We start from the raw sequence: 19,471 nt of genomic DNA, 5'->3' as shown, positions 1-19,471 counted from the left end.
TTCTTGCTATTGAATTAAAAAGTAAATTAAAATCAGCTCATCTGAACTTCTTGGTGTGAGAGAAATACAGCCTTCCACTCTAGTTTTCTGTCCCTTAGCAGATTGGTAGCATCTCTCCGGTGTTATGTTCTTGCTCGGAGGTCTCAGTGGCGGTGGGAGGAGATACACAAGTAGACTTTTCAGACTTCTATTTTGCCTGCAAATTCTCATGCCTGAAAAAGAGGCAATATAAAAAATTGGGGTTATTCATGATGGCAGTAGTACTATTAATTGTTGCCTTAATAGCCTACGGGAAATGAGTGGGAGTATGTATCTTGCTACTTATGGTGAGCAGCGGGACAACATGAAGAAGCCTTTGACAGCTTCAGTGGTTTCTGTGGTTTGCCTTGTCCGTGGTGTATTCATCTGACCTCAGAATGCACTTTGGCTGTGGGTAAAATCTGAAGGAAACGCAGGATGGGTGAACAACTCGGATAGAAGGTTGACCCTAAGGGAGGTGAATTGCATGCACAGCTTTGCTAGGCTTCTTTTTGTTGACCTTGGCCGCGTCACTTCATGCTCCTCCAAGCCTCTGTCTTCTCATTGGCAAATGGATTAAAGATACGGACATACTTAAGTGCTTTTAGATTCACCTAGGAAAAATCCTTTCCAAGAACACGGTAGGATTAACGTGGCAGGTAAGTAGAGAGCTACAGATTCCTATACCCCTTTTCTGGATAAACAGGATGTCATTCTCTCAGGCTGTCAATGCAGTAGCTGTCACTTGTCAGAACCACTAAATTCGGATGCAAAATGTATAATTGTAGGAAAAGTAAAATGTAGCAGGGTCAAAAGAGGGGGTGGTGGGAAAACAAGATAAGTTGTTTACATGGAGAGGGAAAGTGTATGTGTGTGGGGAAGTGTTTGGTGAACTTCATAGACCACTTCTTCCCAGTTTCTAAGGGGTGGCATTGCTTTGCATGAAGATTTCAACTGCTAGCTTCTAGCAAAAAACATTAGCTGTAATAGAAGCAAACCCATATATTATGGTGCAGCACTTTCTGTAATTTTTTTGAGGCACACATTTGTAAACACATCTAAAATTAGAGTTCAGAATCAGAACAATGAGTACTAGCTCTTCATATTCTCTGCTCAGAGATTCTGATGTTTTTTTTTTCCCTTCTCCAGATCATAATATAAGTGTGTGTGTATATAATTTATTTATATTTTTAAAAGGAGCTTTCTATATTTCCATCTGTTCCAATTAAACTGAATGGAACAGCTTTTGTAAGTAAATTGGGGTGGGGGGGAAGAGGGGGAGAAGAGAGTAAAGAGGAGAAAATGACTTAAAATGCAAACCTTGAATGGAAGAGGAGGAAACATTTGTTGCTTGGCACCAAGATGAAAAATATTATCTTCTCTGTACAAAAATCAGGAAGCAAAATTGTTGTTCTTGCCTCTCTGCCTTCTTTTCTCCCCTCAAAGCACTTCCAGCCATTAGCAAGAAATCTGAGTTGGGACTGGGGTACACAGTGTCACACAAGACATCAACATAGCATTGTGTCTGTAGCAGATGACATTTCTGAAATAGAGATGTCTTTGGAGTTAGAGCAGACCCTACGACACCTCACCATGTTTTGAGTGAGCTGATACAGACCAAAGAGAGGGAAGATCTTGGTCATTTTTGACAAGATCTCCTGGTGATTTTGAACAAGATGCTTTTTGTTAGAAGCTAGCAGTTGAAGTCTTCATGCGATGCAATTCCACCCCTCATAAACAGGGAAAAAGTGGTCTGTGAAGTTCACCTGACACCCATCCAGAGGTCTCTTCCAACCTCAACTATTCTGTGATTGTGAAGATGGTCACTGGTGTGTGCACTTCCTTGGTTTTGAGAGGATTTAGTTCTGCTTCCTGTCTTGGTGATTTGCTGAATCCCTCTGTCCTGTGGAAATTCCTGACCAGAAACTAATTTTACACTGAAGCATCCAAAATTCAGTCAGTCTACTTGATTGGTATGCAATGACAAGAGCAGGCCAGCAGTACTCTTTAAAGGAAGTCTGTTTTTTCTAGCTTTTTCTTCTGTGTGGGTTTTTTTTTTTTTTAATCTTCTCCTCTAAATGGAATGCTTTTGAGTAGTTCTGATTAAAAACTTGTACCATTTTGTCTCCAGGCTTTTTGGCTGCTTTGTAGCTCCACTTGCAGGTGAACTGAGGTTTCTAGAGCTGGTAGCAGGTTCTCTGCATTTGTTCTTCTTCACCCTTTGTATGAGGGGCTCAGCAGAAAGCTGAGCAATGAGCAGAGGTGGAGGCTGCTCTCATCCTTTGTCTCTCCTGGGGTTCTGCCTCACAGGGTGATACTCTGAAGGCACACCCATACTAGGGCCCTCATTCAGCCGAGTGAGAAGCCCATCTGGGCTGTCTAAGCCCTTGTCATTCCATGAGAGTGACTCGAGCTTCTTTAATGAATAGAAGTTGTATGTGGGTAGGAACCCTTGTGTTTTTTAGGTTTGTAACCCCCTCCTTCCATTCCCCCTCTTCCCATGTCAGTGTTTTGTTGCCATGGAGACAGTAATTACTCCAGGAGGTTTCTAGACTCTGCTGAAGCTCCCATCAGTCTCGCCTTCCACCTGGGGAGCTCCTGACATTGAGTTAAAGGTCAAGTCCTCATGTAAATGTTTTCCTTTCCGAAATGAAATATTTTACCTATTTTGTGTGACTGTGGCAGCAGCACACAAAACAATTTGTCAGATCACTTACAAAGCCAGAGCTGGGACACTTAAATTCTATTCCCTTCAGGTACGTGGGAGTAGGGGTGGAAATGAAAAGTCTCGTAAGTCATATTTGAGTCCAAGTTGAACGCTTCCCCTGCACAGAACATTGCACGTGTGCTTTGCCATTCTCTTCCACCACCCTCCCTCCAGCTTTTCAGAGCTTCTTGTTCTCATTAATTTGTTGTTTGCTCTCCTGCCTACATGTAAAAGCTGGGATGAAATCATTTTTATTGATGTTAGTCATAGGCTGACACAGCCCTAGAAAGAATCCCCTGGGTCAGTGAGTTTGCCCCCCTGCTATTGCAGGGAATCACGTCATTTAATTCCTTTCATAAGCTACCTGTTAAAAGTCAGAACAATCACTTTTTAAATGATTGTGAGGAAGGAAGGGGAGTGAATACCCCTCAACCCCTGATGATTCTTGTACAGAGGGCAAAGAAATGGAGATGTGATGTTAGAGCACTTAGAATAAGAAGCTGGAAAACGTAGCGCTCTTGGTTTCCTTTCCTTGGTTAACCCATGCAGTCACTTGCTTGGATGTGTTATACAGGTGCGTACCACTAGGCAGGATCAAAGAACATCTGGTGCTGAAATACCAGTCTTTTTTCAAGAGAAGACCATTATAGCCTCAGATGGTGCTCTGAAATTCATGTATCCATGTTCTGCTTCTGGCTTTGTCCTGGACTTTTCCCAGGTAACCTCAGACAAATCATTTTCTTGTCAAGGTCTACACCATCATCCATGCTGCAGATTACCTGCAGCTTTTCAGGGAGGGCAAGGCAGAAAGAAGTGAGTTTGTGATGGCTCCTTCAGAAGGAAAAGCTCAGCCAAGCAGTCCTTCATCCAAGCTTCTGCCTGTCCTCTCTGTCGCTGGCACAAGTGACACCGAGGTCGACTGTGCTCTTGTCAGAGGCAGACTGGAAAGCAGCACGTGTAATTTATGAAGGCTTGGCATGCAGTTAAGTGTGAAGTGATGGAAAGTGTGGTGGATCACTGCACTGGTGCACTTGACTTCTGCATCAGGCACATATCTATGCAAGTTCACGTCCAGTTCAAAGCCAGTCCTGAAAGCATAAAAAATGGCAGCACTCCCGGCTACAGCATTGTCAATGTCAGATGATGCCATGGGGTTTTGCTCTTGATACCTTTCAGAGCTTCTCAGCAAAGCACACAACTGTAATTAGTTGACAAGCTGGCTGTGAGGAAACTCTGTTCTTTTATAATACCCTTGTGTTTCACTGGCACCTTTGATCCTGAAGTGTTTTATGAGACTGTGTGTATGCACAGAGGAAACCTTTAGCCTTGGCACTGATATTCAGCTGCTGCTGGAGTGGTGTGCAGTAGATGGGTAAACAAACAGCAGTGCTGCCCAGCAGCTGCAGTTGATGCTGGAGAAAGATGCAGCAACTCGCGGAGGTGGTAGAAGACTCTGGGTAGCATGCCTGAGTGAATGCCTTTCACTCAAACATTGGAAAGGGCTTTTGAAGTATGTTAGCACATTTTTTCTAAACCAGTGTGTTGAGCTAGGAAGCTTACGATCAGGAAAGGTAATTCTGGAGGATCAAGTGTACTTGGCTAGTTTCTTTCAGATAGTGGCTCAAAGAACACAGGGCTTTTTTTAACAGCTAAAGCTCAGGATACAGTGTAAGCTCAGCCAGTGAAGTTTAGCTGCTGGAGGAAACAACAGGCAAGCAGATTTAGGCTGGGTTGTATAGACAGCAATTATAGCATTGGTTGAGTTTAAAAGACATAGGACTAGACCCCTAAAAAGCTAGCTGTTTGAGCTGATTATTTTTTGCCAGACAAGTGCTCCATATGCTGTTTCTTCTAAAATAAAGCCAAAACTGTTTTATAGGATTGTATATGGGGATTTTTTGTTATTGTTGTTTTGGGTTTTTTTGTTTGGGTGCAGCTCAAGGCTCTAACTAGAACTTCTTCATGGGGTAGAGTTTACCCTAGAAAATAGTGTCTTCCAGAATGGTTGCGGCCAGTTTAGACCCCTGTTTACATCTGTAAATCCACATCTTGAATCCATTTGTTCCAGACAGAAATAGGCATGATACAGAACAATGTTAAAAAGAGTGAAAATGTTTGTCTTGAAGTCAAAATATGGTCCGGCCTACAGATGACCTGCTTTCAAAAAGAGTTTATGTTGCCAGAGATCAAGGTTTGTTGGCCCAGTCAAGCAGGCTTTAAGCTTAGCAGTTAGGTACAGACTATTCAACATAAGACTCTGACTTTCTCCCCAGTTTTTTAAGAACTTTTAGCTGTTAAGTTAGGATATAGATGCAGCAGTTATGGATTCACCTCCCCACAACCTTAACCTCTTGTGTGATTTTCAGTGAGTTTTTCCAGTTAATATCATACCTTGGTTTCCCCATTTAGCAAGCTGAGATAACCTCTGTATTGCCAGGATGCTCTATGGAAAGAAGAACAACCTTAGATCTGAACAAATGTTTCCATTGACTTGTATTGTCAATTAAAACCATAGTTTAGCTCAGTTGAGAAGGCCTGTATTTTGAAGCAGAAAAGATGAGTTTAACCCCTGAAGATTGAGCCACAGCATTGGTTAAAGGCCTGAGCAGTGCTGCTGTGGAATAATACTATTTACTGGTATGTGGGTCTAACACTTTGGGGAGGTGGGCACTAAGGTATATTGCAACTTGCCTGGATCCGGAGGATGTAATCAGCAACATTGCTGGCTTGGAGATTTTTGGGTTCCCAGAGCTGCATTCTGAAACCTTGTTCTCTCCCTAAACACAGTGTAAAGTCATTGGACTGGACACAATATTAAAGTCTCCTGCTTCACAAACTGTGATCTTCTCTGTGGTGTGGAGCCACACAGCACCACACCAGCAGGCTGCTGTGTAGTAAATTCATTGTGTATTGTGCAAGGGACCATTAGTTAGCTTATTATTAATACATGTGTGGGCTTTAATATACTGGTACTGTATCTGTCAGCATCTCTACCAGGTTTGGTTTTGTCCTTTGTGTTTTCCCTAAACAAGCTTATACAATTAGTTTCTTCTTGTTTCCTAAATTATTTTTGCTGCTTCTAATTATTTCACACTCCATATAAAAGAATTATTGGGGTGGGTAATGGGAGGCGAGGGATCACCTCGCCATTGTACTGCAGGCAATGTGACGTTAAGGCAATTTGGATTTGTTTTTGTACTTCCTTATGTTTGGTTGGCTGCTTAAGAAATAGGGGATATTTGGGATCCAACCAAAGTGTGGGCTTTTCAGCAGAGAAACAGAGTTCTGCTGGGTTCTGTTGAAATAGGCTTAGACTAAATCACTGGCAATTCATTCAGAGATTAATGATCTTGCCTGAGAATGTGGAGTTATTGGTTATTCCCCTAATTTCTATTTCTGTACAGACCATTTTGCTCTCTTCCCATCTTCAGGTATGTGTGAGTAGCATTTCCAAACATCCATGGCTATTTTCATCATGGACAGAAGAGAAGATAGGCTTCTGTTGAAGATCGCCTTCTCAGCCTCATGCAGATAGTGGAGAAGAAATGTGTGAGGAAGGTGTGAGTAGGATGAAATTTACAGCTGGGCAGTTAAAACACATTTACATTTCTGGTTGCTGAGAGGACAGTCCCTCAAGTACTGGTTGAATGAGCTTGTGTGAGCCAAATATTTCTTATTTCACAGATGCAAATCAGCTATTCTGGTTAGGATTCAATATGCAGACCAGCAATGGAGAGTGTCGGGAGAGCTTGTGTACTGAGTGTACTTCTGAATTTGAGACAATGCCTTTTGCCCATCTAGAGTAGTGATCCCTGCCCCGCGCCAAGCATACCTGTGCTTGAAAATTTCTACCAGAACTGGAGTAGCAGCTGCTCTGTCCAAAGCTCTAGGGTAAACAAGGCCTCTAGTATATTCATTGCCAAGTCATGCTTGGATTGTGGTGGTTAAATGCTCAAACACCATCTGCTTATATACTCTTGCTGCCTTCCACAGAGCAACACCCTTGCTAACGTTTGCTTTCTGGTAGAGATAAAGATACCAAGTGCAGCATGTTTTCTTGTTATTCCCAGGTTGAGCTAGATCACATGCATCCATTTCTTTTCCAACAACCAAAGGCATCTCAAAGATAATTGTTTAAAATCTGAGGGCTTTTTTCCTCAATGGACAGTTCCCTTCCAGTGATCACATCCTGTCTTCCTTCTTCCTTCCGACATTATGCAGCAAGACCTTTGAAAAAATCTAGTTACTGGGAGGTGGGTTCTGAATTGGGGTTCATAAAGAATTGGGGATGAAACTAAACAGAGGAAAAGCTGTTATAGTGAACATTATAAATAGATTTCTCTTAGGAAAAAACACGGGGTTTGTTTTTGTCTTTTTTTTTTTTTTTTTTTTGTTTGGTGTGTGAGTAGGTGTTGAAAAGGGGAAGTTTAGTTTATCTGACTACTTATACAGTGATGGAGGGCTGTAGGGAACAGTTCCCCCCTAGCAAGGGGGTGGTTTGTGCTGGGTAGCAGGGCCTTTCCTCAGCAAATGTCAATGAAACACTGGTGTCCCCAGCGTGAATGAGCCCTTGCTGCAGGGGAAGGGAACACCACAGCAAAAACAACGGCATAAGCAGCCAAAATCTCTCTAAATAGAATATTTGTCAGTTTTCCATGAGGCACTAGTGGGTTTTTAAGCTCTTCCAAGATTTGAACAAATTAAGACTGAGTGTAAAGTATAGATATATTTATATTGGTTCCATCTCTTCTGCGTGAATTGAGGGGCTGGAGGAAGACTCATCAATTCAATGCATGTTCCATTAGAAACTTCTTGGGATTAGATCAGGTTAATGAAAGGAATAAATAGGGCTTTGACATGTTGTTTGGTTTTACAGGACTGTATTGTTTTATGATATTTTATGAGAAGCACTTACAGTACTCTTCAGGCAAGATATTATTGCGCCTTTTATAAAAAGTGAAAGAAAACCTACTTCTCTTTCTTTTTCTTTCTGTTGCTAAGTAGATGCTATGTTTGTTTGCAGTCGTCATTTCCCAGTAGAAATGCTATGTTCTGGAGCACTGCCTAGAAAGAAATGGCTTCAGAACACAGATTTCAGAAGCGAAAGTGGTGATGGTGTGGAAGGTACCCAAAGCATGAACAGCCAACAAGATCTTGGAGTAAGTTCTCTTAGATGTTGAGCAAGTAGTGTTGCAGAGGAATAAACTCAAAGCCTCAAAAAGCCCCCTCACGCCCTATTCTGATATATTACTCTGATAATGCTTTCTGCTTCTTTAGAACTCTAGTATCTCAAGAAACAATTGAAAACATTATTTTAGCAGGAAACCCCTAGCCCTGCAGAGAACATCTGCAGCAATGTCAGCGTTCAATTTTAATAGATTAAGCTTAAGTACAGAAAGGTTATAATGCCCACCTTCAGAGCTAGTCCTTTAGTCTTTCAGTATTCTGGCTAAAATGGGACAGTTGATCTTTTGATTTGTTTTAAGGGTTTGGAGATCATAGAGTACTTTTTAAGCTGCTTTGCCTCTGACATCATACTGTTCTGTAGGGTTTTAATCTTTTCTGTTAGGATTTTAAATGAAAACACAGTAAAAGTGTAAAACTGCGTCCTAAGCTCCATCCTTTCATGCTACTTTACTCTCCAGCTCAGCTGCTACGTCCCAGTTTTCATACACAGTGACATTAGTATTTTAGATAGTGTTATTTCCACTTGTAATATCCCCTCCCTTCCCCCATAATGACAATCCCCAAGCACTTCATTTAACTTGCTAATCCTTCCCGCACAATGGAGAGATGCACAGGAGTTACTATTCCCTTGCAGACAGGAGGCAGAGCTAAAGAAACAAAGCAGCGTGCTCCATACCACACACAGCTTGGGGAATGCACAGACTTGAACAGGGTCCTCTCATAACCTTGGTTTTATCTGAGGCTTTAGATTTTACTTGCAGACTGTCACAGGTTCCGTGATATGGACAAATGTCTGTTAGGCCTGTGTGACCCACTTATGCTTGTAACCTAATGAAGCTTTGAGTACAGACCTTTCCTCAGAGGCAAAAGGCCAATGCACTCGCCCATGAATTCTCTTTTCATTCTCCCATTCACCTTTAATATTTTGTTGTTAATGGATCATGCTAAAAAGGATTAGCCATTTCAATTTGCATTCTGCTGCTTTCTGCATTTAACATTCTTGCTGTAAGTGATGAATGATTGACTATTTAAACGTGACTACAAACATCCTGAAAGAGAAGGTCTGCTTTACTGTTTTCAATGCTGAACTTGTATAGCATAGGTCAAAGTTTTCCTTTCTCTTTTTAGTTACCCATCGGTGGGCTGCCTTCACAGCTTTCACCTCCTACCCCAGTACCCTGGGCTGGTGTACTGTCTGGTGCTTAACGGCCCTAGAAGAGGCCCCAGGGTTAAATATTGTTAAGCATGTGAAATTTAACCTATATTATTGATATTGGGTTCAGACCAAAGTGTCTGCAAAGTGGCTTAAAAGGAAGAGTTCATTATAGAATAATGCACTTTGGCAGAAGACCAGATCCACATGCCCTTAAAATTGCTCTTGATTCCCCCTTCATATTTAAATGTACATAATTACAGAATCTGCCACTATTCAGAAACCAATATCCATTCTTTGAAAATAAGTCAGAAGAGATCTAAGTGCAAGACAGGGTACCATTATTTAGGACTTGACACTGTCTCCTGAACAACTATGCAATACTCAGAGAAAGCTGTTTCTCTGGGGCTGGAGTAGTTTTGTAGTGACACAGAGGGGTATATATGAAAGCAATGGTGAGTGCACAGGATTCAGGTAACAGCTTTTATAGACTGTAGGGAGGTTCTAGATTTCCTCTGAAGAAGCAACCAAGCCATCTTTACTTTGCTCTCTGCAAATGTCCTGTATGAGACATAGGAGGCCACTGCAAAGGTTAGAGGTAATTCATGAAACTCCTAGGTGTAAACCAGGACACTTGTTTCTGCTTGCATGTTGGATTTTTTTTTTGGGGTGGGGAAAGAATTGGGAGACCTGGATTTGAATTCCAGATTAACAGGCCTGTGGAGCAGTAAAACCTCATTTTAACTGTCCAGTTCTTAACTGTAGGAGAGAATGTTGGAGGAGCTGCGCAACCTCTTCTTATTGTGGAAATGTAGTGTATCTAACGTGTGATAACAAACTTTATAACTTTGATATAGATAGCTTCTGTAGCATGTTTGTTCATCTGGAGGTGGGGAGAGAAGAGGATCGATCTTTCAAGCAATCAAACTGAGAAAACTCTCAACTGTCTTTTACCAAGCTACTTGAAATTAAATTTTTGCCTTCTACAGTTCTGCTCCCATAAGTGTCCTCTAGGCTTGGCACCATGGGAGAGCACCCATGTCTGAAAAGTAGCCATCAAGAGGAAGCCCCAACTCAGGAGGTCAAAAAAATTAAATGCTTTTATAAACTAAGCTGCAAAAGCCCCAGGATAACAGTAAGAGACAAGCGTGCAGTGGGGATGTGGGCAAGCTTTTACCCTCCAATGTATTCTGCCATTTAAAAATAAAACAACTTCCCCAGAGCAAATTCCCATGTTGCATTATGGCACTTGTGCATCTGCTGCTTTTAGAAGATCTGTGTAAGGAGTGGGGGGAGCATGGAGAGAAGGCACACATCAATGTGCCAAATTAACTTCTTTTTCAATTTCTTCATGGCCTTGGAAAAAGAGCATGCTTCAATTTTTAAATTGATTTTATAAGATACCTTTTAGTGAATTTGGCAGGTTGGGGATGTAAGAATAAAGTGGGTAGGGGAGGAGGACAAAAATATTCATGTTGATCAGAAGAGCATGAAATGGTTAAACTTTTGGTGACCTCTTTAAGCACTCACCCTTGTCTGTTCTTATCCTCACACATCTGAAGAAACAAGAACTCCCTGTTAGAGAAGGTGGTGGATGGTGGACTGGTGTGGACACAACCGTATCCATCAGATGGCTGAGTATGACCTAACACTTAACACAGAATTTGCTCCTCTTTCGACCTGTGGTATTTATACTCTGATGCTTCCTTTAGCTTTGGAGAGTTTTTCAAAATCCTTAACTAAAAGGCACTATGTAAATGCTAAGCATTAGTGGTTTTGTAGAATGTTGAGTATTTGTGTTTCTGCTCACATTTCTATGTCTGGAGTGTCATGCATATAAATTCAGGCATACAACATTACACAGTACTGCTAATAATAATCACTGCAGATTCTTGCAGGTCCTTTTGTCTAAGGAGATCGAAACACTTAAAGCTTCTCTCACGCACACAGAAACCTGACATACAAAGTTAGAGAAGTGTTGACAGAGTTTGAAATAACTTTTTTCCACCTCTGGTCAGGCTTCTCTTGAGTTGAAGACATAATCTCCAATGAAAGTTCCTAATGTTTCTTGAAATCCAATGTAATTGGGTGTTCTGAAAAAAGAGGGATTTAGGAAAATGTGCTTCTGTGTTTGGATTTTTTTAATGTTTTAACTTATCATTTGATGTAGTAGAGCACTATCTGAAATCAGTGGCCCCATTGTACTAGCTACTAAACAAAATTAATTCTAAGATAGTTGTGTAAATGAAAGAGAAAAGGAAAAACTAGCCAAAGACATTGCTTAGTGTAAAGTGATGCAGGAGTGCTTACTGTAATAGATTAATGACAGAAATTTCTCTTGTTGCTGCATGTTTGTTTTTAGTCCCATGTGTAACAATTAATAGTTAAAAATGAACTATGAGAGAATTATCTACATGAATACACTTTTTATTATTTTTTTTTTTCTGGAAGAAGAAGTGGATCTGCTGGAGGAGGGAGATCATTATTTTCAAGAAATATGCTGGCAGAAATGACTCAGTTCTGTAAATTTCCTTTTATTGCTTGCTTTTGAAAAATCTAAGTTCTTTTGGTAATGGGGAACTTATTTTAAGAATTTTTACAGTTGTGAGAAAGGAAAAATGACAGACCTTCAAATCGTTTTGGGCCTTTCAGACTATGAAGCGTGATTTTTAGCATATGGCTACAGGAAGAGGGTCTGGATGTGCTCTGGAAAATAATTTTCCACAAGCAATTGCCAACTCTGCAGAAGGACTTCCTGAACGGAGACTGAAAAGATGTTTCTGATTCCACTCAGGGTGTTCTCTTTAATGGAAATGTCTAACTTGCTGCAGTAAACCTTGAAGTCCCCATGAAAAATTCATGGAGGAGAGAGAGAAAGACTAAGGACTTGTGTAGTGCTGCAGGAAGAGACTGGCACTGAGACTAGGTGACATGAGAAATCCTGCCATTCTGCCAGGTAGTGCCCTGGAAATAGTGAGGAGTCCAACTCCCATCATGCTCTTGAGCTCTGCTGAGTTGGGAGCAAAGTATTGCAGATAAGCCCAACCACGTCTTGTAATTCAACTGACTTCCCTTTCGGCTTTACTTTATGTCTCGAGGAAGTCCAACGACGAGTAGAGCTCTGACAGTTGATGGGAATGCTTTCTTCTCCTTCTGGAAGGAAGATGGATGAAAGTAGTTCCTAGCTTCCAACCATATGCAATCCTTGTGCCTTGGAAAGAAAAACTGTCTTCCCCCTCTTTCGGACAAAATTTCTGTTCTGGATGGGCATTCAGTTGAATTTACTCCTGATGGAGGTGAATGAGAGGGAGACCTTTCTACTGGAGAATACAACAGGCAGCAGTTAGTTGTTCTCCTTATGCAGGGTGACTATAACTTGCTCTTTTTCTTAGACATGGAGTCCTGAAAGCAAAGTAATGATGCTGTAAGGCCCATTGGGTAATGGTATGCAAAGGGCAATAAGGCAATAAAACTGCTGGAGTAGCAATTTGAACAATATGATCCTTATGTTAAGGAATTTGCCTTTAAAACTTAACCTAAAGAAAATAAATCTAATTGTCAGAGAAGTGGAGTGAGATTTGAAAAAGAAGTTTAAAATAGGTAAAATATTTGTCTTGCATTTTCATTTATGGGCAGCTGTGGGTGCTGTGTAAGACTTGTTTAGAACCCACAATTGGTGTGGACACTGGCATCCAGGAGACAGGTTTTGTTTATGGTGTACTGGCACATAAGAAGTTAAGAATATCCCTGAGGTCCAGTGATTGACATCATCAAATGCACTTGCTGTTCCTAAACTCTTGTCTGTCTCAGGCTTGTTTGACAGCAGAGCCAAAAGGTCAGAGAGAAATTAATCTGCTGTAAATGAAACTAAATGGATTGCAGGGTGCTGTTTGTGACAAGAGTAAGTGGTGGAAGACTTCAGCATGCAAAGGGCTGCAATTTAGACCTTGCCAGTGGACTGGGTCATTCATCTTTCTCATGTAAAATGAGATGAACTTAATCCTTATGACAAAATAAGGATAACAAGCAAGAAGGGTGTTTTTAGCAATTTAACCCTAGGGCAGCTACTATCTAAATAACTAACTATTAATGTGCCTTTCCTGCCCCCTACCAAAAAGAAGAATATTAATAATACTCTTATGAAAAAAAAAAGTTAATTGTTGTCATTCTAGGTATCTCAGTTCTAACTGAACCCCTGGTAATTTGTTCTTTGTTCTCTGAAAAGATTGATGCTTAAGTGGTAATAATAGCTGAGGGGTACTATGGATCAGTGGTGGGTGACAGAAAATCTGAGTGCTGTTCCCTGATGAGTGACTTTGGGTGAGGCATCCTGTTTCTCTTGTCGCATTACAGGACCTGGTGCAGGGATCCTTCAACTCTTTGGTCACAGTCTAGGTCATATCTCATTTAACTCAATCCTTTTAGAGTCTCAAGTGCTTGTTATTCACTGTCTCCCCTTCAGTATTTTATTTAGTCCTCTGAAAAGCAATTGAGACACACACAGATATAACAAAAAGCTTTGTGTTCAACCTATCTGAATGTGGTCCCAGGTATGCATATGCGTCTTAACATGAAGAAAGTACTGCTTCTGGGTGGGATTTCTAGGTATTAGAAAATATAAATAAGCTCCTCGTGCAGTGAAGTGAAATACATGGGTGTACTTGCAGGGGAGCTAGCTTTCTATTGAGAAACATATAATGATCCCAGCTTCTGTGACAGCTGAGCCAAAATGTGTGTATATATAAACGAATGTATATCTCAGTGCTTAGATACATGCATGATGGATGCTCCGAGAGAAGGTAAACTAGCCAGAAAGGTATGAATAAATGTCTCGCCGGTGCCTATCAGTAAGGCAGCAACTGCTGCTGACACGCTGTGTCTCAGTGGGCAAACTGTAAGGGCTTTAAGTAAAAACAATTATTGAATATATGATGTCTAAGTCTATTAGTTGTATACTATTATTGACTGACGTTATATTAAAAAGCATGTCCTTATTACTCTCTCCTGTCATTAACTTGCCAGAAAAGGTCAGTCAAGAAGTATATTATTACTAAATTGTAGGCTCACACATTTGTAGCTGCAGCAGGAATAAAGCCACAGAGGACTACAGCCAAACTTTGGGCAGGCCCAGAGCCTAGTTTTGTTCTCACTCCCCACACTCTGTAACAAGGCCAACTGCTCTCCATCCAGATCCGCTGTTGCTTTGTCTGTATTCTGTGCTGGAAGCAACAGAATTTGTCTTACTGTAGCTTTTCCTCAAATGCCTCAGGGTACCTCTACACTGTGTAAGGAAGTTGGATTTAAGCCCGCACTCAAGTCACAACCTGCTGGCCATCAATATAAGGCATGTGCAAGCCTGTGGTGTGCTTGATCTAAGGGACAGAGGGGAGAAAAAAGAGGGAATAAAGGCCTTGTGTTCAAAGTGCATATTTACCTGTGCCATGGAAAGACCAGTTTGCTGTGTCTGGCCTGTCTCTTTCTGTTATTTAATGTTTCCTGCAGCCATGCTAGTTGATCTACACCAAACAGTGGAGAAGGTGCTGCCAAATGATTCCTGAAAGAGCCTGACATCTGCTGCTGCAAAGCAGATGGGATCTGTAAGCAACCTGTCCTAAAGCAAGTCTCTGTCAGTGGACATCAGGAGCCAAAGCCCCAAGCAAGAACATGGAAGGGTAAAAAGTGGGCAGGGAAGGAATTGGCCATCAATCTTTTGCTGCCCCAGACATCGTAAAAGCAACACCATAGTTTCAGTGACCTAAGATCCTTGTATCTTCACTGATTTCAGTGGGAGTTAGTCTGAAATGCCTAAATTTAAGTGCACAGGAACAGTCTTGAACTGCATAGAATGCCACTGAGCAGTAACTTAAATATTCCAGAAGTCTACTTGATGCTTCATGTCATTGGCATAAAATCATAAGACTGGGAATGGGTTGGACTCCACTTATTTCTTTTCTAGAACTTTCTTGGAATGGTCCTTCAGCTGCTTTAAACTGAACAGTAAGATTTCAGCACAAATCAAGCTCAGAGGTGAAAACAGGAATTATTCTTTGTCCCACCATTGTGGACTTACAGGTCCAGCAGTAGGTTACTAACACAGAAGAACAACTCACACTAAAATGAATCTTTGTTTAGAGATTTTCTGGTCCTTCTGCCTCCTGCCTTGGACAAACCCACTCATCACAGTCTTTTGATCCTGAACAAAGATCCTTTAACTTCAAATTTGGGACTTTTCTTTCAGATATAATGTCATAGTTTTGGCCTTGCACCTGCTTCTCCCTCTTTCCCTATTCTCAGCTAACCGCCCTGAAATTGTCTGGGTTAGTGTACGTTTTTATTCTTTGACTCTTCCATGCCTAAGGGAGTTGAGTCACAAATGGCTTGTGTTCACAAGATTGGTGGAATAAAGCCCAATCTTTAAAGATGCAACTTGGCAGCTTTTAAAAGGGCATAAGTAAAGGAATAAAACATTGAGTGAAGTTTCCAGAGTGATTTGAGAAAGTGATTCCTAAGTGAGTTAGGAGAATTTGAAGAAGATTCTGACATTTATTGTTCATGTCTTAAAGATACAGAATGATGAGCCATTACACATACATTTAAGCATCTTTGTAAGTGTGCTTCAGAATATATGTTATTCTGACCCTGCAAGGTTGGGGGTTGTGGCGGGGGAAGGAAGGGGAGAAAAGGAGCTGAGGTGGTGTGATTCCAGAGCAGGCTCATCTTTAAAGTAGACCTCAAGAGTATTGTGTGGCAGAGGTAAGAGGGAGCTACAAAAAGACTTTGACATTGCAGTGGTAGGGAAGAAAGGAGCTGTTTGCCCTTCATGAAGGGGTTTAAATGTTGAAGAACCATTAAGTATTTGGAATTATCAGCCTTTTTCCACAGGACAAAATCAGAGGGGCGTGGTTGATCTGCTAAATGAGATCCTGAAAGTGAGACGGAGGGCAGGTTTTGCAGAGGAACCCATTCTTCTTTAATACTGTGTAAAAACAAAGCAGGGGAGACATTAGTGCCTGCCACTAGATCATTCTACTTTACATCCTTCCTACTGTCTGTGCTTCTCCCCAACACATCTGAAGTTCTTTTGGCTTCAAAACTCCCCTTCCTAAAAACTTTGGAAAAGTTAAGTTTTTGAAGCTACTCAAGGGTTTTTATCTCTTGAATATCCTATCTCTAGTCTGCTCTGTTTCAGCAGTGTCACACCAAATCCTGAAGCAAGGAATGAGAATACCAAGCTCTGCATAATGCAGGTGCCCAGGAGAGCAGTAGGCAGGCTGGTTGCTATAACAGCTTGTAGCTGTAGAACATCTTCCATTCCAGAAAAGATCCCAAATCTCTTTATGGACTGAGTTGAAAGAAGGTAAAATTCACTATGGACAAGTTGGGAAAAGCTGAAAGAGGCAAAATACTGGTACTAGCAAACTTGGTATCTAGGATAAACAGCCCTGACCTACTAAGTACTCTATATGCATAGGTGGGTAAAGGTAGTCAGGATTTTTCTGCTTCTTTTTAAGCATTCTTTCAACATCTGTGAAATGGGGATAGTGATTTCTCCCTTTTCTGTAGCAGTGGTTCAGAAGAGGAATTAAAATTGCAGAATACTCTTGCAAAATGGCCAGAAACCCCTATGATTTAGGATGTTTAAGACACTGTACTCGTCAGCTACTGTGTTTTTGTATAGAGGACATGTTATGCTAGGTGAAGGCTGAGATGAGAACTGACACCCTGGACCATGTTTATGCAGCCCGGTTTCCTTGTGATAATGATAGAAGTGGCCCTATGGGTTAAATAGCCATGATTGCAGTGATCTAATTTAGGAAATATTTGGGTATTGGAGTGGTCAGAAAAAACCCTTGTGAATTGTTTCGTGAATCTTAGACACCCTGAAGATCTCTCAAGAGTCCAGAGGTACTTGGTTTATATCTTGTCAGAAAATAATTTTCCTTGCAGTGTGAAACTGCTTTGCATATCAAGACTTTCCTGATCCTACCTGAAAGCCTTATCAGTTATCTTAAGGAAAAATAATGGCTAATATCAAGACTACTGTTGGGGCAATACTGGGACAGCTTTAACTTTGCAGAAGTACAGCGTAAAGGGTTTCTATTGAAAAAGAAGGAATGGTTATGTTCTGAATCTTCTCCACCTGACACCCTAATGCTCAATAGGATTCAGACTGAGCCAATGTATATTTCATTATGATTCAAAAATATAGATTTATTATTATTATTATTATTATTATTATTTTCCTGAGGGCTTCTAGGAATGCATTGAACAAAAAGATGTTAAATGGTTTATGTATGCTGTGCGTTCCGGTAGCTGGTTGGATGAACTGACCTCCCAAGCTCCATTTCATGGTAATTGGTATGAATTGATAGTTCAATGATTCACCTACTATGCTATGTAGCCAAGACTGCTGCTTTCAATTTGTAGAGTTGAACAGAAAATATGGTTTGCATGACTAATATGCTTATCTAGATATGCCATCTCTTGCAACAGAAATTACAAATATATGGACTGATTTTTATTAAATATCAAAGTGGTTTTCTGCTTATATGACTATTTTTTTAAATAATGGATTACTTTGCCCAAGTTTCCAACAGAAATAACCTTTCCATTTTTTCCCCACCTTATTTCAATGACAAATTGTTAAGTTTCTCATTCTGTTCTTTCTACAAAGATTTTTAAGTGTCTTCCTCCCCTCTTTTTTTTTCTTGCATTTTCAGCCCAGGAGGACATGTTCCCTTTCACTGTAAGTTGAAACCTATGCTTTTTGGAAAACAGAAGCCAGTTCTCTTTTAGAACAGGGTAGTCTCTGTGATGCAGTGATGGTAGATCACTGCACTGCAACTGAGAATTTAAGTTGACAGGATGTGGCCTAGAACACAGCATTGGGGGGAAATCCTGGCTCATCAGGAGCTGTCCCTACTATTGTAGAAAACTGCATCACATAATCCCTTTCTTAAGTTTATCGAGCCTCATCTTTAAACTAATCAGGTCGTTTGCTCTCACTATCCTTGTTGGAAAGCAGTTCCAAAGCATCATTCCTCTGATGGTTAGAAACCTTTTTCTAATTCCCAAATCAAATTTATTCATGGTCAATTTATACTTATTTGTCCTTGTGCAGCATTGTCCTTTATTTTAAATGCTGCTTCTTCTCTTCTTCATGTTTACTGTGGGTATGTAGCTAACAATCTTATCTATGCTGAGCTTTATTTCATTTTGCTGGACAGACAGAACAAGCTCTTAGTTCTAAAACACAAACTTGGTAATATGTCTCTGGCTCCAGGTTTTGTATTCCACCTCTTGGAACACAGGTGTGGGGAATGGTACCCTATTTGTGCTGAGACCTAGTGGCTGTGTAAATGGCAGTGACACTCTTTTCCCTGATTTTGAATATTCCTCTTGGCACAGGCTTTGTTTCTAACTGCTGGAGGCAGGATTAGAGCAGCGCACTGAGATGAAGCCACTGTCATTTTCTTTTCGCATGTCAAGGAAGGGATGTTATGAGACCTTAAATGAGATCTTAAATGACCAGTTTGGAATAGTGACACCCCTGGACATGCATTTCAAAGTGACATAACATGTCCTGTCATGTAATGCTTACTGAATGACCGCTGACTTGCTACTTTTCCAAGCAGTCTCTAAGTTGTAAAGACCTATGTCAATCTTGAATACTGACCAAAACCAGAAGAAAGAGTAAATACAAGTTGCTCTGGCTTGCCCCCTCAATCATAAAGTAACATACTGTGCAAAACCATATGTGAGAGAAAAGACCCATGTCGTGTAGTTCTTTCTGGTGTGGGATATGAGCTGCAAGTAAAGCCTTTACAACTGGAGTTCTTCTGAGGACATTGTTTCATGAGTTCTGCAGGAATTGTGGCCAAAGGGGTGGTGGTATGGCTGCAGGGCATTTGCTCAAGAACTGTGAAAGTCTTAGACATGGTAATGCAGAGCAGATGAGAGACTTTGTGGATACCTGGCTGTATTCCATGGAGGGCAATGACAAGAGGTAGAGTAACACAGTTGTCATCTATAAAGATCAGCCCCCAGTCCAGTGTGTCAATGGGTTGTCACTGAAGAATGCTCTTCAGCTGGACAGGCTTGAGCGTGAATCACCAAATGTCATGTTATCACACTGCTGTACTACATGATAGTGTATGGATATCAAAGCAATATATTGATATTGCATGAGCTATAGATGCTATGTTTTGTCCATTTAGCTGTTAAACTTTCTAAGACACTTAAATCTGAAGCAAACATCTACAAAACATGTCCTCATCATCTTTAAGTATGAAAATTTAACAAGATACACCCTTGGTAATGCATCTTTGCAAAGACAGGAGAGGGAAAGATCCCCAAAATAGTGTATGAGTGAAGTCTAAGTGGTGTGAAGAAGGGTTGTATGTATG

The 19,471-nt window shown here is 40.9% G+C and overlaps 1 protein-coding gene across 21 annotated transcripts in view; it reads left to right on the top strand.

The window, feature by feature from the left end:
* The window catches only part of CELF4 (CUGBP Elav-like family member 4), a 711,301-nt gene that overhangs the window by 58,949 nt on the left and 632,881 nt on the right, over positions 1 to 19,471 (top strand). The gene's annotated exons all lie outside the window — the stretch shown is intronic.

Source organism: Strigops habroptila, chromosome Z (genome assembly GCF_004027225.2).
Source record: "Strigops habroptila isolate Jane chromosome Z, bStrHab1.2.pri, whole genome shotgun sequence".
Lineage (NCBI taxonomy): Eukaryota > Metazoa > Chordata > Aves > Psittaciformes > Psittacidae > Strigops > Strigops habroptila.
This window is presented reverse-complemented; position numbering and strand designations above follow the sequence as displayed.